The sequence below is a fragment of the Pseudopipra pipra genome, chromosome 13, assembly GCF_036250125.1.
Source record: "Pseudopipra pipra isolate bDixPip1 chromosome 13, bDixPip1.hap1, whole genome shotgun sequence".
Classification (NCBI taxonomy): Eukaryota; Metazoa; Chordata; class Aves; order Passeriformes; family Pipridae; genus Pseudopipra; species Pseudopipra pipra.
Window position 1 is genome coordinate 18,807,861 of NC_087561.1, and position 23,551 is coordinate 18,831,411.

The 23,551-nt window shown below is 48.6% G+C and overlaps 1 protein-coding gene across 4 annotated transcripts in view; it reads right to left on the minus strand.

The window, feature by feature from the left end:
* Positions 1-23,551, minus strand: part of NEXMIF (neurite extension and migration factor) — a 172,600-nt gene that overhangs the window by 35,008 nt on the left and 114,041 nt on the right. For all 4 annotated transcript variants that reach the window (XM_064670231.1, XM_064670228.1, XM_064670230.1 and 1 more), the window contains exon 2: positions 23,399-23,533. The gene's annotated coding sequence lies outside the window, so the exon portion shown is untranslated. The remainder of the gene's footprint in view (positions 1-23,398; positions 23,534-23,551) is intronic.

The window sequence follows — 23,551 nt, forward strand, 5'->3', positions numbered from 1 at the left end:
GGAGAGGTTAATGGAGACGGTACCGGGTGGCACGTCTCCCAGGCTGTCTGCTAAACCCACATGATATCCCAGGCACGCTGAAAACCTCTGAGCAGGAACTGATAAATGGGCTGTGGAGAGCTCAGGGCTGCAGAGCTCAGTCTACACCCCAAGAAATGTGAGTTGTTTCAAAAAGAGCCAATTTGCCCTGGGCACGGCGAGGTGGAAGCTGTCACTGCCTAAATGAGAACAGGAGCTGTCAGGGCTGGCCAGCCCCTCACACGCTCCTGGAGGCAGTTTCCAAGGGCTTGGGCTGTGCTCTGAAAGGCTTATTTGCAAGTTTGTCGATCCTTAAAAGCACTGAGGGGCTGGAGCATGTGCAGAGAAGGGAACGGAGCTGGGGAAGGGGCTGGAGCGCAAGTCTGATGAGGAGCAGCTGAGGGGGCTGGGAGGGCTGAGCCTGGAGAAAAGCAGGCTCAGGGAGAACCTTCTGGCTGCCTCCAACTCCCTGACAGGAGGCGGGAGTCAGGAGGGTGTTGGGCTCTGCTCCCAGGTCAAGAAGAAATGGCCTCAACTTATGCCAGGGAGGCTGCTGGTAGGTATTAGGAAAAATTTCTTCAGGTGACAAGGGTTGTCAAGCACTGGAAGAGGCTGCCCAGGGAGGTGGTAGAGTCACCATCTCTGGAAGTGTTCAAAAAACATGTGGATGTGGCACTGGAGGACATGGTTCAGTGGTGACCATGGTGGTGGGGCTGGTTGACTTGGTGAACTTGGAGGCCTTTTCCAACCTTAACAATTCCGTGAGTCTGTGAAAAAAAGCCAAACCCAAGGAAGCGAGGGAGTAACTGAAAACCACGGCTCAGGGTGCAGAGCTCCAAGGCTCAGATGAACTAAAGACATCTTTAATATCTGAGAATATTAAACAGTTCCTGGTTGTTTTCTTTAATAGAGAGGCTTGTATCAAGGAGATAACCTGTGATAAGTTGCTCTTGTACCCGAAATGACCCACAGAACAGGTGCTGTAGCCACTGGGGTAAGGGTGGGGTGCAGAGGATGCTCGTGAGCCCCAGGGCTCACCCCACATCTCTGATGAGCTGCCACTCAACATTTGCTGCCCAGACAACAAATAACCAGGGTGGGGAGGAACAGGGGGTTTTTTTCAGCATCCTCTTGGGCAAAAAAGGCTCACAGTGGTGATTTTGGCCACCCATCCAACTTTCAGCTCTGCAGTGATGCTCCAGGTCCAGCCAGTCTCCCACAGAACCCCCCGTGCTGTCAGCCCACGACAAGCAGGACATTTCTACGTGCAGCCCTGTAAGATTTACTCATGCTGGGATGAGTCTGGTTCCACGTCTCAGTCTGCCAGGTGACAAACGTCCTTGGCTCCCATTTACCTCAAGATGTGCTGAGAGCCTTTCAGAATTAAACCTCTTTATTCCAAGGTAAATGACGCATGTTTGGCTGTACAATCTCGTTGCCTATTATCCCCCGTGCCCGTCACTGAATGCAGGTGTCACAGATGGTGCAACTCCATCGTACTAGAGGGTTTTCATCCTCCTTTCTTGGAGCCAGGAATATTTTCTCTCAATAGCAAACAGATCTCTGGGTTGAATTGGCTCAGTCGTGTTGGGTCATTGCTGCAACTCCCCTGTCTACCAGCACAGATTTCTCTTACTGTCGCTTCTCCTGGCATGGATCTGCTAATATTTCATTAACAGATCCCTGATATCTGTTCTTTGGATAGCTTGGGGGAAAAAAATGACAGTGTTCCTCTCACTCTTTGGATCTGATTGTGGGAGGGAGGTGAAGCGCCATGGGATTCACGCTCAGCTTTAAAAGGATGCTATCAATTTGAAACTCAAAGTACTTCCACGGTTTTTTCACCTCAGTTAACAATCCAGCAGCCCTGCAGAAGTGAAGGATTTTAAATGATCTAAATTTAGTGCTTCCAGCTCACCCAGTGTGCTCAGCTCTGACTGTCTGGTGTCTTTCCAAATGCTTGAGCTCCTGGAGTCAAGTGATGATCTGACAGTCTCACCTAAAACAAAAGCATGTGCCTGACCCACCAGCCTGCAAAGAAATACTTGAAAATATGAACCAAGTGTGACTTAGAAACTCAAAAACCCAGCACACACATAAAAAAATAATCAAGATTTACTTTTAAAATTGCATTATTTAAGCCAGTCCTACAATTTCTGAGCATTTAAGAGTTCACCACGTTCCTTATCTTTTACTAGTTATCCAATCTGCCCATGTTTCCCCCCAAGTCCACCCTTACTCATCCACAGGAATGAATGGTTCCTGTTCTGATTTACCTGCACAATGTCACCATTGCATTAAATGATGCTGATTTGCTTGAAAATGCAAAGTTGCAAGACACTCTATTGTTTCTCCCTTTTTACAGAGGTTCAAAGTAAGCAGAAAATCCATTTTGGATGGCAAACGAAAATAGTATGCGAAGAGTAGTTGTGGTTGGTACCAATTTCCTATCAAAGATCCCTTTGCACACATGAGCATTTTCTCACAAGACAAGCTAACGAGAATGTACAGGAGATTTTTCCTGAAAATCTTGTGTCATCCATAAAAATACGCCCTAGCAAGTTAGAATCTACTTTTTAAAAACACAGCTCTAAAATGGCTCAATGGATGAAAACCATTTTTGGCTTTCTGTTATTTTTTATTTTTTTTTAAATTGCATCTGGGCTGACAGCTTGAACACTGAGCTGCAGCCTGTGAGACAGAAATACCAGCTCACTCTCACCAGTCATGCTGCTACCAGTTGCTGTAATGATCTTAATCAAAGAGTATTGTGATGATAAAAAAAGGGACTTTGGTTTGCCTGCCTTTGGAATATCCTGAGTATCCGTGTCCACATTACACACGACGCAGTCGGAGAAGTGAAAATTCCCTTGACAGCAAACCATAGAATCCCAGAATGGTTTAGGCTGGAAGAGACCTTAAAGACCATCCAGTCCCACCCCCTGCCATGGGCAGGGACACCTCCCACTAGCCCAGGTTGCTCCAAGCCCCGTTTAACCTGGCCTGGGACACTTCTAGGGATGGGGCAGCCACAGTTTCTCTGGGCAGCCTGTGCCAGGGCCTTCCCACCCTCCCAGGGAAAAAATCCTTCCCAATATCCCATCTCTCCCTGCCCTCTGGCAGGGGGAAGCCATTCCCCCTGGTCCTGTCCCTCCATCCCTTGTCCCAAGTCCCTCTCCTGCTCTCCTGGAGCCCCTTTTGGCCCTGGAAGGGGCTTGAAGGTCTTCCTGGAGCCTTCTCCAGGCTGAACTTTCCCAACTGTCCCAGCCTGTCCCTTTAGGAGAAGGTATGTGTGCAGAAGGCTCAATATTCTCCAAACTCCAGGCCATCCCTCTATGCCCCAAAGCCTGTGGGAAGACAAGAGGAGAAGTGCTGCCTCTGGCTCCTTCCCCTCCTGCCATTCCTGCCACAGAACCACTGCCTGCTGTTGGCAGGGAAGGCTGCACCAGGCAAGAGGAGATGTTAAATGTCTGTTAACATGCACTGCCCTCGTGCTTCCCAAATCCAGAGTGCTGTGGGATTCCCACACCACGTGACCCACACACAGGCGCGTGTTCGGAGGCAGAGGCAGCGCAGCTGAACACCAGCACTTCCACCAGGATCACAGGCAGGAACGTCCCAGCCAGAAGCCGCTGTGAAGGCTAAAGCCATGACCTCACCTGAACAGCATTTCAGGGACCAAAGCAACAAGTTTCTGATGGTGCTGATGGGTATTTCATAACATTGCCTGGGTTCAAAAGAATGGACATCTGTGACCATCTCCCCTTGTGGGATCCCTGCATCACCTTCCCTGCTGCCACCTCAGGGCCCTCAGACTCTGGGCAGGATCCAGTCCTGCAATGCCCAGAGCCACGCAGGCACAATTTATCCCCACTGGGAAAATTTTACGGTCTGATTTCTGGCAAAAAGCAACAGGTGCTGTAACACAGGCAGGGGAATGTGAGGAGGAGGAGGAGAGTAACACCAACGGGAACAAATGCCTGGATAGACAAGCCATGCACAGGGGGATGCTCCATTTAAATACTGTGTCAGTTCGAAGTTAAGCAAACACGGTGATGAAACAAATAAAGTGCTCCTACCTCCCACCAACTGTGAGAAACCGCGGCAGAAATAGGTCGTGTGAGTTCAGATAATGAAAGCACATTGTGAAGTACTATTCATGCCACACACAACCCCACGTGGCTGTGGAGCTGCTGGATACAGGCAGGCTGTGTCTGGGGGAATGCCAGGAAGAGGCTTTCCCTCTGTCAGGTGGGTTGCAGAGAAGAGGTCTGTCTGCAGCCCTGTCTCCTGTGGGTCACACACGTGCCAGTGCTGCCACAGAAAACACTTAAAAACCTTACAACCTCCTGGAAATCTGCACCATTGGGAAAAAGCAGGAGGAACGTGGTTCTGAAGGCAGCCAAAGAGCTGGCACTCCAGTATCCTGGGTTGAACCAACGGAGAAGGCAGAGGGAGAATCACAGAATTGTTAAGGTTGGAAAAAGACCTCCAAGACCATTGAGTCCAACCTTTCCCTGAACACCACCACGTCCACCAAACAATATCAGGAAGTGCCACATCCACTCATTTTTGGAACACCTCCAGGGATGGTGACTCCACCACTGCCCTGGGCAGTCTCTGCCAATGCTTAACCACTCTTTCAGTGACAAAATTTTTCACAGTATCCAACCTGAACCTCCCCTGGTGCAACTTGAGGCCGATTCCTCTCCTCCTGTCCTTTGTTTCCTGGGAGCAGAGCCCGACCCCCCCCCGGCTCCCCCCTCCTGTCAGGGGGTTGCAGAGCCAGAAGGTCCCCCCTGAGCCTCCTTTTCTCCAGGCTGAGCCCCCCCAGCTCCCTCAGCTGCTCCTGCTGCTCCAGCCCCTTCCACAGCTCCCTTCCCTTCCCTGGACACGCTCCAGCCCCTCCAGGTCCTTCTTGTCATGAGGGAAGGAGCCGTGGCTGACACTCCCCCCTGGGCAGAGGCACTTTGTCCTGAAAAGCCTTGAACGATGGTGCTAAGAATAACCCCACCTCTGAGAGCTTGGCCGGATTTATACCAGGCAAAACAAAGAGGGAGCATCTGCCACCAGCACTCGCTTGCCAAGATGCAGCATCCAAAGTACTCCATCCAGTCCAGACTGGCAGCTCTGGGCAATCCTGGCCGGAGCTGCACGGGTACGTGATCCACACGTGTCACCAGCCTGGGCACGGTCCCTGTGCCCACGTAGGTACAGAAACTCTAGTTCGAGTCTGTTCCAAGGCTCACCTGGAACCAAGGCTGAAGTCACCCTATTTACCCACCATGACTTTGGAGTTGGTTTGGAAGGTGGAGGGAACAACAACAAAAAGTTAAGGGCATCTTCAGAGGGAAATTCTAGACTTAAGCTGTTATGGTTTTTCCTTCTCCTGTCCTAGGCTAAATTCTCCATTTTTGTTCCTAATAAACAGAGAACTGCAAGGGAAAGCTTTGTGGTACTTAATTCATTAAATTACCAAGTCTTTTTTCAAAGGCAAAACAATGAGTTACTGAAGTTTTTCCAAGTTTGCCAACTTGGGAAGTTGTTTTGGTCTATTGCTTTTAATGCCTCGTTGGACAAGTCAACTGCTTTTCCTGCAGGATGCAATGGCAGAAGTACCCCATGTCTCCAAACAACACATCTCCTTGCACACTGGCACCTCCTCTGCCAAAGCACAGAGGGTGATGAGCCCAGGGATGTAGTGTTTGGGATTGCATGTCCCAACTCCAACTGCTTGGGCGTGTTTTTCTAAAATTATTTTTCATTGGGAAGAGCCAACGCATCGTGAAGCTACCTCAGCTCCTGCGGGAGAAACCGCCACGAAATTCAGGAGAAAGCAGAGAAGTTCAGCTCAGTTCATGGCATCTCTGTGCACAGATTCATTACTATGGTTTAAGTCACAACAACAGTTCTGCAGCTCCTGTGCCCAGAGAGGAAGAGAGATGTTCCATAGGCAGGTGACAGAGATGCCTGAGAGGCTGCAGTAAATCCACCTTGGCTTTCCTCCCCACCAAGCCAAAACCTCTCCATCATTTCCCAATTTTTAAAGCAGACTACTCCCGTCTTTACAGCTGACACTTACACACTGTATGTACCAAGGATGCCAATATACAGGGTGACTTTCCTTCTGGGGGTTATTACTAAAATAACTATTGCTGGCTGCGGTATTATTGGAAATAAAACAACATTTTCATTTCACTCCAGAAAAGTGTCTTTGCAAGGCAGGAACATTCCTACCCTTGCACCCTGCCTATTTACTGGGGAAGCAGAGCACAAATAGAAATAGGAAAAAACGTTCACATGGAAACACAAGTAGGTTTAGGTGCAACTTTAGGCTTAAGAAAACCTTTGTTTAACATAGCTATGAGCAAAATAAATGTTTCCTCTTTATTACCTTCAATTAAAAGAGTTGTTTTGTTTGAACTTCTCTGCGTTTAAGTTGCACCAAATCTACAGTGTTGTTTGAAGTCATAAAATTAGAGAATAAGAAAATCAGAGAATTGTTTGAGTAGGAGAAGCCCTCTAAGATCTTTGAGTTCAGTCGTCCCCCCAACACCGCCAAGGCCACTACTAACCCCTGTCCCCGAGTGCCACCTCTGCACATCCTTTTAAATCTCTCCAGGGAAAAAGATTCCACCATTGCCCTGGGCAGCTGTGCCAGGGCTGGACAACCCTTTCAGGGAAGTAATTTTCCCCAATATCCAACCTGACCCTCCCCTGGCACAGCTGGAGGCCATTTCCCCTTGTCCTGTCCCTTGTTCCCTGGGAGCAGAGCCTGACCCCCCCGGCTCCCCCTCCTGTCAGGGGGTTGCAGAGCCAGAAGGTCCCCCCTGAGCCTCCTTTTCTCCAGGCTGAGCCCCCCCAGCTCCCTCAGCTGTATGAGTGTGAAAGAAAACACTGGAAAAGTAACAAAACCTGGAAGTGGGACTGATGGATATTCAGTGTCCACAACCAGCAAAGTGCCAGCAGCAATCAGTCCCCTCAGTAGTAGAAAAGAGATCTGAATTTTAAATCCCTTTTATTTACACAGCACAATGCCATTACGGATATGCTGAGCAGAGATGAGAAGAGCTGACAAAATCCTCTCTTTCCCCCTTTTTTCCCTCCCAGTGCCATGTGTTGGACAGAGGACAAGGCTTGCTCTTTCACACAGTTCCAGTGGAGGGAATCCCTGTGGATAAAGATGTCCAGTGTCAAACCAGGAGGCAGCGCTGCCCTTCATTCACTGACCCCAAGGCACACATGGGTCACTACTCATCACCCCAGGCAGCAGCATCTCAGTTGGGTGAGATTCTGCCCTCAGGGAATGGAATGATGATGATGACGATGATAATGATGATGGAAAAGAAGAGGAATGATGATGATGATGATAGCAATAATAACAGTCATAATAATAAGCAGCCCACTAATGAAATTAAAATATTAATAATTTTATATAACTGTAAAAGGAAGAATATAAATATATAAAATATATATAATATAAAATACATATATATTTTATATATAAACATGAAATTCTAAATAATTTGAATTTAAAAAAATCATAGCCACATAAATAAATAAAATTAATTTAAAATGGTGCCTTTTTGACCAGGAAGGGATGGATGCACACAGACGTGAGGCAGTGCAGATGGGTGCAACATGTACAGGAGACTTGGGGGCTTAGAGGGGTCCAGCAGGGATGGCTCTGGCACATCCAGGGCCTCTCCACAGAACTGGAGCCAGGATGCAAATCCATCCCTCCCTGTACTGCTGCCAGGCTCCAGTAACTCTGCTGATAGTGGAATAACTGAGCTCTTGCTGCTAAAAAGGCCCCTTTGAACGTGTTGGAGTGTCTTACATAAGATGGCAATAAACTGGTACCAAAAAAGAAAGTAAGTAATTACACTACTGCCTTGTAAGCTTTGATTCTGTGCTGTTTGGGAACAATCTGAGGATTTTTTGTTAGGCTTATGAGGGTAATGCAGAGAACAGCAAAGGTTTGGAGGTGGGGTGGTCCAGCTTTCAAGCTCCCATGTAAAAAGCAGGTTTCCTTAGAATTTCACAGCCTGACAGGCACGACTAGAGAGAAGCAGGAGACATTTCTGCCCTTTCCTAGCAGCTTATGTATTATTCCTTAAAAAATAAAAAATAAAAAAGGAAAAGAAAAACTTTCAGAGAAATGTGGTGCCTTTATTCCCTTGTGTTGTTTAAACCTTTTTTCATGGCACTACACAATGAGCTTTCTTCAGGAAGTAGAACAGTAGCTTTTCCTCAGACCACAGTAAAGCAGTTACAGCTTCAGTGCCTTGAGAAGGTGGTGGATAAAATAAAAAAAAAAGGAGAAGAAGCAGCTAAAAAAGAGAGAATGAATGGGGAACTTGAATCAGGAAGAAAGGGAAAGGAAGAAAGAAGGAACAGGCATCAAGTGTAGGTATAATTGCAAAGCACCAGCACACTCTTGGCACCAGGGGAAAAAAAAGGAATTGTAGATGAATCAGGAGTATGACAAAGAATCCCTTCAACAAGTTGTTTTTTATCACAACTTTTCTGCTCTACAGCTACACTGCAACCAAGAGAAATTGCATCATGTCAACAGCAAGTTTAGAGAGATAAACTGACTCTGCACCGGGGGGAAGATGCCGGCACTGACTTGTGCTTTGCTCACCAGGCTGCAAGGAACGGTGAGAACAGCACAAACAGGGGGTTAGAGCCAAAACACACCTGCACCCAAAAGGGGCATCTCCATAATTATCCTGGGGCACCCATGGAGATGGAGAGGTCTGAACCTGAGTGTTTTGTGCGGGGAGAGGAACCAGCCCAAGGCAGGCACCGTCCCCGGTGCTGGCACTGCTGGGGCACCACCAACCCTGGGGGCAGTTTGGGCCCCTCAAAACAAGGACACTGAGGGGCTGGAGCGTGTCCAGGGAAGGAGCTGGGAAGGGGCTGGAGCACCAGGAGCAGCTGAGGGAGCTGGGGGGGCTCAGCCTGGAGAAAAGGAGGCTCAGGGGGGACCTTCTGGCTCTGCAACTCCCTGACAGGAGGAGGGAGCTGGGGGGGGTCGGGCTCTGCTCCCAGCAAAGAGAGAAAACGGCCTCAAGTTGCACCAGGGGAGGTTTGGGTTGGATATTAAAGAAAATTTCTTCATGGTAAGGGCTGTCCAGCCCTGGCACAGCTGCCCAGGGTGTCCCCATCCCTGGGAGGATTTAACAGCCCTGTGGATGTGGCACTTGGGGATGTTGGGTTAATGGTGGCCTTGGCAGTGCTGGGGGAACAGCTGGACTTGATGGTCTTAGTGGGCTTTTCCAATCTAAACAATTCCACGATTCTGTTTTATGATTCCCTGCCTCTCTGATCCCTCACCAGCCAGCGTGGATGTGCTACTGCACTGAAGGGCTTCTCTGCTCCTTCCACAGGCTCCATCACCCTCCTCCCCGGCCTCTCCCCTCCGCTGCATCCTGGAGACCGGCTGCTGGTTTAAATGCAAATAGTGCACATGCAGGCACAGGATCTTTTTTTAAATTCTGAAAGCTGAGACTTCTAAGTTTATCTCAGAAGGACACTGGAAAGATGAATAGAGAGAAATTATGCAGAGAAAGAGAAAATATTCAAAGAGTAGAATTATGTATGCATAATTGCCTGGCTCCCTGGGGTGCACGGGCGAGTACACCAAGTCACTTTGTGAAATCATTCCCCACAACTCCTGTATCCTAATTATAGTGCCGTAAGTGGGGAGAAGCTAATTTTTAAACAGCCCTGATGGGGTAACTGGAAGAACCATGAGGATGCTGTTAACCCCTTGCCTACCAAGGGGATTCAAGAAAGAAGCAAACACAGAAGGAAAAAAATGAAATGCTGGTGAACACAATGCATCGTTCTCTGGTTGATTTAAAGGTGTCCACTATGAGAACCAAGCAAGCACAAGCCTTCATGCTAGAGGAGAAATAGGGCAGAGATGCAGATATAGGCCAAAATGAAAAAAAACCACAATCTCTGCCCACACTTCGAAGGAGTTTGGAGTCAGCATTGTGGTGCTTCTGTGTCCCTTTGCTCTGCACAGCACGTTCTCAGCCAAAAGCTTTTTAAGTCCTAAATACGCTTGTGCAGGAACCTCTTTATCCATCCTGAAAACACAACCACGGCTGTGTGGGACCTCAGCACACCCCCCAGGGCACCACGACCACCGGCAGCAGAAAGAGTTCCATTTGGTGCTCCCTGGAAGCATCTGGCTGGTTGGCATGGGAAGGAGCTGGTTCCAGCAGGGATCTGCTGATCTGACACCTTATCACAGCCCACAGGTCCCAGACATGGATGAGGTAGCAAGAAAGGACAACACTGTGTGGGGCTGATGCATTGCCTATACAATGGTTAAACCTGACTTTATTTCAGGAAAATAAAAGGCAGGAGCAGGACAGCCCTGCTTTCAAGTTGCACCAGGGGAGGTTTACGTCGAGTATTAGGAAAAATTTCTTTACCCAAAGGATTGTCCAGCCCTGGCACAGCTGCCCAGGGCAGTGGTGGAGTCACCATCCCTGGAGGGATTTAAAAGGTGTGTGGCTGTGGCACTTGGGGACATGGGTTAGTGGTGGCCTTGGCAGTGCTGAGGGAATGGTTGGATCTGATGATCTTAGAGGGCTTTTCCAACCTAAGTGCTTCCATGCTCTCACACTGCCCTGTGAGCTCAGCTAATGCAGAATCAGCCATCAACTGTCTTTTATTCTCACCATACTCAGCAAGGCAGAGCCAACTAAAAACACTGCAGTAAGTCCCTAAATTCAGATATTTTGACTAAAACTATCACTAGCATTTTGACCGAATTCCCTTTAAATTTCTCAGCCTGGTAATGTTTGTTCTCATTTACTCCAAACCCCTTCAAATGTTCCAATTAGCATTGTTTTCCCCCTACTGGAACAGATGCAGGCACACAATATTAAAATAAAAAAAAAAATAAAATGCACCATTTACCCATCTCAGATAGGCAAAGAATAATTTTGTCCCTCAGCCATGTCTTGCACAATACCACTAAAAGCATGAAAACAACATTAGATCTTCCAGGGATGCAGCACGTGCGTCGGGCTGTGGCTGCTTCAGCCCACTCCATGCAATACACCTGGACTCCAACATCTGTTGCTAAGGGAGAGAGAACAGCCACCCCAGATTGCATTATTTTGAATCCCCTGGGTACTCTGGTGTTTGTATTTCTACCATGCCCATTTGAGGAGAAGGATCTCAGCAAAGCTCTCAGCCTGGGAAATGGAGGGCAGACACTTGCAGTTCCCCTCTCTGAGAAAAGCCACCTCCAAAATTTTATAGATAGCCACGCAATTTAAGACCAGAAGACTGTTTAAGAGGACCTCCTACAAAAATAAGCAATTAAATCTTCCCCAGTCTCTTCTTTGTTGAGCACAATTATTTGTTCAGAGGAGAATTTGCAGAAAGTCATGCTCGACTCCAAGCATTGATCTCAGCATGTGAAGAACTCTCAGCACAGTCTTACAACTGATGAACTCTCTGCCAAGCCCATATTAATACCTAACCCTCATTTTCTGAAAATTAAATATTCAATTCAAATTGAACAGTTATTTTTTTGGCCAAAGTAATAGACACAATTTTGCTACTTAATCCTCTCCCATTGTCTCAAGTTCACTCAAATTACAGCCATTTGAACTGTGATCTGAGCTCCCCTGTGCTTAACGAACTAATTAGACCAAGGACAGCCAAACTTCCCAACTTCCTGAATACTAAATTCTTCATCTGGCCAAGAGCCACAGGACAAGCACTGCATGGTGTGTAAAGGAGGAGGGAAGCAAAGAGCAGAAGCAGGTCCCAGATGGGTGACTTGGCTCCAGGGACATCCCAGTGCTCCCCCCTCGTTCAGCTTCAAGGCAGGGGAACAACCACCACGAGCTGTCAAAAAAGAAAATCAGTACTGAGTGGAAGACACAGTTATTCTCCTGCATATTTTCTATACTTTTCTATATCTTCTATACTTTCTTTGAAAGAAACGTTCTGAAGAAAACAGGAAAACCTGACACAGAGCCACAGGAAAACCTTGCTCTTTGTGGCACTTCCCCCAAAAGAGGAGATTCTGGTTTCTAATCTCATTTTGGGTGGTGGTGGGATTCCATCTCTCTCCTGCTGATACTGCCTTCAAAAACCTCACCTAGGAGCCCTCAGTTTGCCTGAGTTCAGACTGCCCCTCGGGCCAGCGGGTCTCACTGTACTTCATCTCATCCCCTGTCGTGTCCTCTCCAGCAAGGGCAGGATGACACAGCCATGCAAACGTGAGCAGATCTGGGATGGCACCCAGCTGTGGCACACGAGGTCAGCATGTAAAACATGGATATGCAAGACTGTCTGTGCAAATTTGCTTCTCCTGCTCTTAGGAGAAGAGAGGAAATAAGGCTCCTGGGGTAATAACATTTAAAAACAGATGCAAGGGAAGAGTTTGAGGATGAGAAGTAGGGCCGGGACCACAACATGTTGACAGCAGCACCTCACCTCTGGCTCAGATCTGGACCCAGAGCAATAGCAAACCAAGAATTTCCTGAGACATGGTTTATTGCTGAGACTGGGCTGAGCCTGACACAGAGATCAGCAGCACTGTCACCTCCTGCCTCACAGCACAACAGGAATGACAATACCTGAGCAGAAACTGAAACTGCTGTCTGGACTTGAAGGGGGTCCTGTCTGAACAAGAATGTGCAAATAAATCTGCACCACTGGCGTTAAGTTCTCCGGGTGAGCTTCAGGGTTGTCAATACAGGACTCACAGAATGGTCTGGGTTGGAAGGGACATTAAAGACCACCCAGTCCCACCCCCTGCCATGGGCAGGGACACCTTCCACTATCCCAGGTTGCTCCAAGCCCCGTCCAACCTGGCCTTGGACACTTCCAGGGATGGGACAGCCACAGCTTCTCTGGGCAACCTGTGCCAGGGCCTCACAACCATCAACCCCACTGATTTCATATTATCATTATGATATGTGAAATACCCAAAGAAGGAACACATACAGATGTCAGGACAACAGAATCCTAAATAGTGTTTGATGCAGCATCATCACATTTGCCATCAGCAGAGAATAGGGGATGAGGTCAGGGTGGGCAGAGAGAGCAGAAGGTAAGGAAGGGCACAGGCTCACTCCATAATTCATAATGCCAGATGTGTCTACTGCCCCTTCAATCCACCACTTCCTGCAGATAAGATGTCAGAGAAGAGGTTAAGGAGGATCTGTAAGCACAGAAAATATTCCTGCAGGAGCCTGTTCAAACCACTTTCAGTGTACCATGAGTAGGCCTGCAAGTGTTGGGAACACAGAGCCAGGATATTCCCCAGAAGACACAACAGGTGGTACAGAGACAGAGACCGCAGGACCAAGGACCACTGTGCAAGGGCAGGAAGGAGGAATCCTGGGAGAAGACTGAATTCAGGCAGACTTCCAGGGATTTGCAGGGATTTGCAAACTGGCTAAATGGATGTCAGGGGACTGAGGACAAATTTGCTGCAGTTGCTTAGCTGGGTCCTGGGTACCTCCTGGAGACAGACCATCACATTGAGCTGGGCCCCTCCATGGTGGGGAGGCTCCAGGATGGGTCACCTTACAAGGAAGATCCAACTAAGTCCTACCCCGAGCCAGGGCTCTCGGCAGCACTGAGAACAGGCCCAGAGGAACAGAGTGCACGTGTCCCCCTTCCACCCCCAGAGCTTCCATTCGGTGCAGATGATCTTATAACAAGATCGATGAATCCTGATATAGCAGCACTCGAGATAAATGTTGCTTCAGAAGGGCTCTTGTGTGAGTATTTGGAGTGAAGAGGAGCTTGGGAGGGATGGATGATGAATGTGAAACAACAGAACATCACCAGCTGCTGGAAGCACTGTACCACCTTTTGTACAAACACACCTTTCAGGGTGATACTTGAAACTACCTGCAAAATTGTTTATTTTCAAGCCTACTTTCCACTGCCTTTACAAAAGCTCTTTGCATCCACACAGATGTGTATGGATGTGTCTGACACAGAGTTCCTGTGTCACTGGCTCAGTGTGCTCCTGCAGCTCCAGATCAGAGGCATCCAGACCTCGCAGGCGAGCACAGCTCCTCATCTCCAAGTGGGTGAGTGTGGGCTCACCTCCTTCCTGCAAGGCCCAGGTTCTTCAGACGGACACTCTCCAAAATCCTGGGCATCTTGAACCTCACGTTGTGGACCTGCCTGTGCCTTGGGGCATTACATGGGTTTAATATCTCCAAAAAGACCACGACAGGCTACATCTCCAAAATACCTCTAGTCAGGTCACAACCATGTCAACAGGAAAACAAGCATCCTGGTGCCTCTCGAGACAAAGCTGCCAGAGCACTGCCCAGTGCAGCAGCACAAGCACCAGAGCTCACATCTCCAAAGGGCTGGCAGCATGTGGCATGGAGCAAACCCAATCCCTGCAAAGCCAAGGGACAGCTGGGAGTGAGGCACACCAGGGCATCATTTGAGCAGGATACACCACCTAGAATGGTGGTGTATAGCACCTGCGCTGCCTAGGACACAGATCCATAGAAAACAGCTTCTTCAGGAACTCGATTCCCACAATCATGTCATTTTTAATTTCCACATTGACTTTCATTAAAAAAAACCAAAAAACCACACACACACAAAAAATTTAGGAATCTTCCCCCATCCTTCAGCCAGGTAAAATCCCCTACATGCTCTCAGCTCTGGCTGGCACACTGAACAGTATCAGGAAGGGGAGGGAATGTTTATAAAATGGTTTTAACCAATTCAGTTTTAAGGCAATCTGTGCACAGTGGCAGAGGCAGCCCTGACTGCAGCAAACAGGGAGCAGGCTGGATCAATGGCAGGATGAAGGTGGGGGCAGGAAAGCAGGAGCAGCAGACTGTGGCATTGAGGCTGATAGCTTTGGAGCAATTTATTCAGTGAGAAATCCTGCCCAGAGCAACACAGGGGTCTGTGCAGGGAGTACGGCAACGCCTCAGAGGGAGACGGTCCCCAACTCCAGAGAGGATTAATACCAAACACTTCAGGAAAAGCAGGAAACTCTCCTTCTCTTACAAAAAGAAAATAAATAATGGATTCATGGATCCAATCAGGCCCTCTGCAAAAATCAAAAAAGCTGCTGAAGAAACATCACACACAAAAAAATACCCAGCAAGACAAAAGCTCCAGCGCTGTTGCAGCATTGCTGCTGGGACAATCCTTCCTCGGAGCCCACACCCTCAGGGCTCCTGGCCCTGCCACCTCACCCCCAAACAAAACCCTGCTGGCAGCAATGGGGATGGGATCTTCATTTCCTGTACCAGTGAAAAGCGAAACCCCGCGGAAAAATTTCCAACCCCTTCTCCAGCTCGGTCTCGCATCACTTCAGCAGCAAAGCTTTACCTGGAGACACAGTGTTCCCTCTCCCTGGTGGCCTCCATCCATGTTTTGGATGAATATTTAAGGAGTGGACAGGGAGGGCTGATTTTGGGATAGAACGAAGGCAAGTGGCTTGCTGGAACCCGGTTTTGACAAATGAGGGGAAGAATCGCGTCCGATGGCTCCGCACGCCCCGCGACGCACACTCGGGAGCTCTGGATCTCCACCCAGACAAAATTTGCTCAGAATTGCTCCTGCAGCCCAAGGATAATGCGATGCTCTTTCCACATCCCACAATCTCCATGCCCAAGCACATATGGTCTGGCTAAATAAGAAGCCTTGGAAAGGCTGTCAACAAGACTAGAGGAAGGTGTGCATCTGTGCAGAAACATATGCACACCCCAGCACTGCACAGTGAGCCATGGAAAGGGTCCTCGTGCCCAGAATCCCACCAAAACCTGCCTGGGTCCAGCAGAACTGGACCAGGGACACCATGGCTGCCACTTTCCTTTGTGCTGCATGACTGAAAACCCGTTGTTCTGCTTCCAAGGAGCCTCTTGCCAGGGAATCTAAGATGCTCCCCATATTGGTCCAGGATTTCACAGCATTGCTGCTCCGGTCCTCGTTTATAGACCTACTTATGTGTTTGTTTCAAAGTCTGTACTTTATGTTCATCTGTGAAAATCTCCCCTGTGGTACTAAAAGCAATGGAATAATCTACTACTTCAACCCTCATCCCTCAGAGAATTCTGCAGTTTAAAAAAAAAAACGAAAAAGAAAAAAAAAACTGGTTGAATTTGATTAAACCTTTGGAATCTCTCCAATATTTCCAGTTATTCCATCTGTAGAAACACTCTACTGGCACTTGGCACATTCAGAGCATTAACTGCCTTCTAAATCAGCAGCAGTTCTGCCTAACAATTTGGCATTTGCACAGTGCCTTGTAAATCACCCACCTTACATCTCTGGGTACGAGGACTGAACCCTCCAAAAAGCCCATTACTGCCTCAGAGAAATTCTTCAGGAAGAAAATACCTTCTTATGGGCTTGACTCTTCACAAAAAGAGGGGGGGGTGGCATTCAGTGGGCACAGTACTAACACCGAGGCTCATGGTGTTACTATGGCAGTAAAATGAAACCCAATGCAGCCAGCTGGTTGCTATACTGCTATTAGAGCTTCTTTTCTGTTTTTGACCTTTCTAGAACTCTCCAAAAGGCATTAATCTGTACAAAACCCAACCAGGATCCCAGGAGTGACGTCAGGTGAAGGTGTTGGTGCCGGGGTCCTCCCGGGGGGCTCCATAGAGGAGATGATTCCCATTCCGTCGGCCAGGATTTGCTTGTTGTTTCTTTTTTTTTTTTTTGTAAGTCAGGAACCAGGCTCAGAACGACTGCAGCTCCAAATCAAGCCGCAAAGCAGCAGGAAAGCACTCAGCAATATCAGCAGCGATTTGTGCATTTCTTGGTCGCAAACAAAGAGCGGAGAAGGTCGGCGTTGTTACCTCCCGCTTCCACGGCGCCTCTCCCCTTTTGTCTGCCCAAATCCTTGGAGGCTAAAAACCTCCCCTTTCCAAACAGCTCCTGGCTCCGAGCTCTTCTGAAAACCCTTTCTCCTTATCTTTATCCACACCTGACCCTTTCTTATGCCTCCTCATCGACAAAGTCTAGGGAAATCATCAAATTAAGCTCCCAGCTCATGCCTTCTCCCTTGCCTTTGCCTCAGACCTTGTTTCCTGCTGCTGAGCTGTGCTCTGGTTAGTGGGTCCTTCCCAGCATGGATTTGGGCTGTGAACTGTATGGGGGGAGGAAAAAAACATAAGGAAGAAAAGAACAAGGCAAAACCAAAAAGAAACACATGCAGTTAACTCTCCTCCTCCTCCTGCCCTTTGCTTCTAAAATCTGCCTTATTGATTTGTACATGTACTGTGACCCTGCACTGTCAGAAATCCAGGGTCACCTGAGGACTTTGAGACGGTCACTGTGCCCTGCAGTGGGACTGCTTGGAATCTGACAGCAAGACCAAGTTCAGAGCTTTGTGCTTAAAAAGGGCTGCCCAGGACAGTCAGGGCTGGAGAGGAATTTCTTGCCTCTTGTTTTGCAGGTGGAGATCCAACACAAGGAGCTGAACTGCTCCAGGCCTGTCCCACTACAAGAGGCAGTAATTCCAACTGTTTATCATCATCATTCTTTTGGAATTAGTGGCTTAGTTAATGCTCCCCATGCTAACATTTAAAAGAATTGTATTTTTTCCATTCTTTGGTGTTCTGTACTCTTTTCTTGCTTGGTGTCTTTTTTTCTTTTAACTCCAAGGAAGAATAACTTCCCTTGGCTGCAGTTAATTGCACCAAGCAGTAGTGAGGACCCACAGTCTCCTTCGCTCATTTTTAATCAGTTCATCAAGCAGAGCAGGGTCCCATCCTACACCCCACCATGGATCAGCAGGATCCTGTGCCACATCCATAAGCCCAGGGTTTGGGTTCTGAGGCACTTAAGTGTTCCTCAGCAAATGGTTTAACTCACTGCTCTGCAAGGAGCTGCTGGGGACTGGGTGCCACTGGGACCCCAAAGGATGCTGCTCCCCCAGAGCTCAGCAACACACCCCAGCATGTCCCTCGTGCTCCCAGCCCAGGCCCTGGGCAAGGTGCAGGGGCTCCAGTGCTGCCCTGGCACAGAGGCTGGAGCAGGATAAAGGATCCTGAAGCTTGGAGAAGGACAGTTGAGCTCAGGTAAATGCTCCCAACCAGGGCTGGGAGAGTGTGGCCAGCACCGGCTTCTGCAGCCACCAAAAAAACAGATGAGTCTCGACTCTGTGGCCACTCTGCACATGATGAAAATGTCTGCTCCCTCACATCCCCAAACCCTAAAAATAATAAATAACTAGAGCTCTGCCTGCAGCCAGCGATGCATACGAGATGACTGCCTTCTCAACACGAGAGCAAAAGGGCAAATGAATCACATTACACTCCATGAATAAAAACAGAGCCTTAATGCAACAGCGACTTAATGATTCTGTCTTGGATGCACGAGAGTTTGGCCTCATTGTCAGAGGTGCTGAGCATCCTAAGCCCCCCCTCAGCCCAGGGGGACGACCAGCACTTGGCACCTTGGGGCTGTCCCATGTCCCACGGGTGCTGAGGAAATCCCCCCACCTGGCAGGGAGGCTTTCCCTGAGGTTTGGGAAATTAAAAGCTGTTAGCAGCTGGCCTGGGCTAAAGACCTCATATCTCAACCTGCTGCACCCAAATCCATCTCCGGGAAGGTGGATTAGGGTTTGCAGCTCTGTTTGAACTGTGCTTTTACTCCCTGCAAAGTGAAGATGAGCAAGTCCTGCCCGTGATGCTGCCCTTGGAGCAGAGTGCGAGCCCTGCACTCTCCAGAATGTTTACCACTGGCACCAGGAGGCAACCAAGGCATCTTCCCAGCCCAGCTGGCATATTCCCTATGCAGGAGTGGAAGGGGACGGTGGTATGAGCCTCCCAAAACGGAGAAAAGAGCATTTCCACACGACCCCGTTAGCAAGGTGCTCACAGAGCTGTTATGGAAAAGCACATGTGGAGGGACAGCAGAACAAAACCAAATCCCACTGTCATGGCATTATTGGGAATGGGCTTCTGCACAGCCCAAGGCTGCCAAGCAGCAACACAAGAACACAGGGAGATCAGGAATAAACCCCTCAGAGACCCTGCCGGGGTGCCGAACACGCCACCTCCCCTTCCTAAGCTTTCTGGGCTCCCTGTGGCATTTAAAACCAATCCTGTTCCCGCTTTGTTGGGCAAACCTCGCTGTTCTCTTCTAAACATCCCCTTGCACTGCTGGGATTTCCCATAGGAAGCTCCAGTGTCACATCCCTGTCACAGTCAATGTGCCATCAGTGCCAACGTGCTGCACCCCGGCCCTGGCAGCAGCAGGAGGGAGGAATGAAAAACCCCCACACCTTCACTATTTTCCTATATCTGTTTGGAAAACACATCCCAGAACAACCTCTCCAAAACAACATCACTCCTCTGGCAAACAAAAAGGAAGTCAAAGGCAAACTATTTATTGTCAAACCCTCTTCCTTGGTTGTAAAATACTGCTTAATTTTATCCCTTAGGCATCTATTATCTCATAGCCCATATTATTTTTCCAGCTATTACTGCTGAATTTTCCCCATCCAGAAAGTCCATACAGACACAAGCCAATTTCCATCTTGGCATAATTGTTTAGGAGAAACAAGCAGCTGTTTCACTGGGGTCCTAAAGAATAGAGGGGGAATCGATGCTTCTCTCTCCGTGAGCTGCCCACAAGAAACCTTGGAGGAAAGTCACGTGTTCTCTGCCACCAGCACTGCACTGTCACCCTCCCAGGGGACCCTTGGTGATCAGGGCATCCTGCAAAGGCAGGGAGGAGAAGCTGGGGGAATCCACCAGGCCCCTCATTTACAACCCCCCTCTGTAGTAGAAATAAAACATATTTATGCTGAGCATAAATATGTCTTTTTTTTTTCTTTAAGTAAAAACTGCTGATTTTTAGTCAAAGCTTAAAATAAAAAGTAAAACCTATGGCTAATGGAATCTGCTTGTCAAAATGCTTGGACTGCTTCTGTCTCCCATTTTTGCCAGAATTTGTTTTACCTCCTGCTGGCTTGGTTGGGTTTTTTTACCAGCAGAGCTTCTGTGGGGGCTCAAAATTCTGCAAAATGCTAACACTGGCCATGTAAGCAAGCACAGGACCTTCTCAAGGAACAAAGTCCACAAGCTTCATTTTATGGAGACCTTGGCCATGTGATTACTGCTGTCAATTGGCACAGGAAGGACCAGCACACACCTGAAGAGGTGCAGGTTTGCAGAAGAGACCCCAGGAAACAATCTCTGCTTCTCAGACTAACCCAGACTGTAGCACAGAGCAGATAAAAAATGGCAAACAAGCCTAGAAACTCTCACTAAAAATATATATGATTGAAGCAATTAAGTAATAAGCAAAATTGCAAAATAATGTAAAGGCATACAAACGAGCCAGAGTTCCTGGTGAAAGCTGTGGAAGACAAGGTGTGTCTGCATGGGTGAGGTGGACAGAAAGCTGGGTGCCCATCCTGGTTTGCATTCCCGTGAGTATTTTCCAGGCAGAAGTATGTCAGAGAATCAGAGAACATCCTGAGCTGGAAAGGACCCACAAGGATCATCCAGTCCAGCTCCTGGCCTTGCCCAGACACCCCAACAATCCCTCTCTGTCCCTCAGAGCGTTGCCCAAACCCTCCTGGAGCTCTGGCACCCTTGGTACTGTGCCCACTGCCCTGGAGAGCCTGGTCAGTGCCAACCAGCCTCTGGGGGAAGAACCTTTTGCTGAGATCCAACCTGACCCTGCCCTGGCACAGCTCCAGCCATTCCCTCAGGTCCTGTTGCTGGGGTAGGGATGTAATTCAGCCGAATTCCAATTTGGGTTAAACAGTTGCTGACACCATTTTCCCTTAAGACACAGTTATTTACAGTAGTCTTGGGATACTGGAGTTTACTTTCCATGTCACGCCTGCACGTCCAAGGACTTCCCACTGAGTGGGCAGAAAGGGATTTGTGATAACACAGAGGAATAGGAAAACGTTCCTTAGGGACCATGCAAAGCCCAAGAGAGCTCAGCACCTGGCTGTGGGGCAGAGCATCCCCCACATCCTCCTTCATTTAAACACTTTATTCCTGCTTCCAACAAAAGACTTTCCCGTCCTGGCTTTAGATGCTCGATTAAAAAAAGAAGCACCAGAGCTTTGCCAGTCTCCCATCCTGTCCAGTGGGTGTTCCCCCAGCAAACAGGAGCTGCAGGCAGAGGCCGCGTGGCAGTGAGTCAGGGAGGCAGAAAGGCGTGAAAGCAGGATGAATGGAACGGCAACAAACCCGCAATATTTCAGCGTGGTACTGAGCTCCTGGATAACCTCCATCCATCAGCGTTATCGGAGCCTGGGAGCTCTCCAGGGCTGTGCTCACAGCGGGGCCACTGGCACAGAAGGGGCCGTGCCACGGGCTGAGGCCACCGTGAGCTGTGCCAGGGGCTGGGGCCATCCAGCCACTCTCCATCTCCAGCCCCTTGGATCCTCCTCCAGAACAACGAGGAAAACACTCAGGCTTTTACCAGCATCTCACCCGAGGCATGGGAGAAAAGTGATGGGCAGCAAGTGCCCCAGGCCAGGAAATGGACCTGCTTGGGGACTCTCCAGGAAGGAGGAAAAGGGCTCACACATCTCAGGTCTGACCCCAGCAGCAATCCAGGTGCATTGCTTCAGGAACAGGAACCTGAGAAATATATTTAAAAAGGAAAGTTGTTCCCCGTGAAAAGCTGGAAAACAATTCAAAAGAGCAAATCAGAAAAAGAAGATTCTTCTCAAGTCACCCTCAAAAACTCTGATGCCCTTTCATTCCCCATTTCTCATGGAGGCACAAAGTGTGACAGCTTCTCTTTGGGGCAATGATGGGCAACCTTCCCCTTCTTCATATCTACAGAGAGATTACATTAACATCACTAGGAAGCAGAGGATAGGGACTACCTCAATCCTTTATTTCCTGGAGCATCAAGTACAAAATACACTCCCAGCCCATTTTTAGAAACAGCCACTTGTTTTTGCAGAAGGATCTAATGGCTGCCTGCACCTCCTGCCATCACTGCCCGTATCTTGCTCCATCCCCTCCATCCTGGTGGGAGATCCATCCACGCTTCCACAGCACAAAGCAGCCATGCACAGGCTCTCCCTGCATGTCAAGCTCATGGCATTACACAGAGAGCTGGCAGCCCCAAGAAACAGAGCTCTGCATCCCCCTCAGCGACCTACAGCTTGGACACAGGTTGGGGCAACCTGTCCAGGCTGTGAATAAAAATCTCCACTCTCTCCTCCAAAAGAAGCTAATTCCCCATTAGTGCTGCAGCAAACTCAGGCAGTCAGCAAGAAAAAAGCTTTTTAAAGAGATATAACCAAGGATTTTTGTATTGAAACACACACCACAGATGGTGGAGCAGACGAGGATTAATTCATGAATCATATTTCTTAAATGATACAATCTCTCTTTTCACTTCCATACTTTCCCTTTTTGACTCAGAAGCAGGGATTTAAGATGCCCTTCCCAGATATGAATTTTGCATGAACTAACACTGCAGGGGTAAGAAAAAAACCCCCACAGCAGCAATAAACCAGAAAATCCAGATGTTTAAAAAGAAGATCTCGCATGTAAGTGAAGGCATTTCCTGTCCATCTACACAAGAACACGTGTGGAAATGCAATATATGCAAGCACAGAACTGGGAATGGGGTGGGGAAACGCATTCCCTAACATTTGGAGCTTACTAATGCTTCAGCCAGGGTTCTGAATTTCACAAAAGCTGATTTTCTGTCTCCTCCTATTTTATTCGCCACCCTCGCAGCAAAAGAAAAGCCTTAAGAGAAACATTTGTACCGAAAGGCCCTCCCCGCTCTGCCAGGCGGGTTTGTCCCTCCTCCAGCCCTCATCAACGCCTTCCTTCAGAAAATCCCGGCACAGGCACCGCCGGGTTGCTCTCCAGGAAAAGCTCGTGGAGCCCCCAGAACCGAGGGACTGCAGAAACCAGCAGAAGGCAAAACATCCTGCCCCGTGCCCACGGATCCCCAGCCCAGCTGAGAGAGGTTTGAAGGGAGAGAGAGAAGGAAATGACACGAGAGCTCTTCAGCAGCAGGAGACTCCGATCCCCCAGCTCCTGCTCAGCTGGGAAGCTCCTTCAGACCAGCCAAAGCCATGCCAAGCCCCCACCCTGTGCAGAGCCACTGCTCCCACCCAGGCAGGAGCAGAGATGGATCCAGGCTGAGAAGAATCAGTACCAATACTCCAAGCTGGCAGTACCAACATTCCAAACCGCCGGCACGCTGCCCTTCTGGGCACCTTTTCACCTGCAATACCTTTCTTTCACCACCAAATCAGCATTTCAGTCATTTTTTCCACTTTGCACACAAAGCAGCTGTGCATGTGCTTAACAGCTTCTTTACACAGTCCTGCACTTACTACTGTGGCTTTACACACAAAATAAAGGTGAAAAAAATTACTTACCCTTCAATTATTTCAACCTTTCCCTGCTCTGTGTGTGACGTGGGCTTCTCTTTTGGTTACTATTTCCAGATTTGGTCTTTGGGTAGGTGAATGGAAGAGGAGAATGAAAGGAGTTGTATTTGATGACGATGAAGACTGCAAAATAAAGAGAAG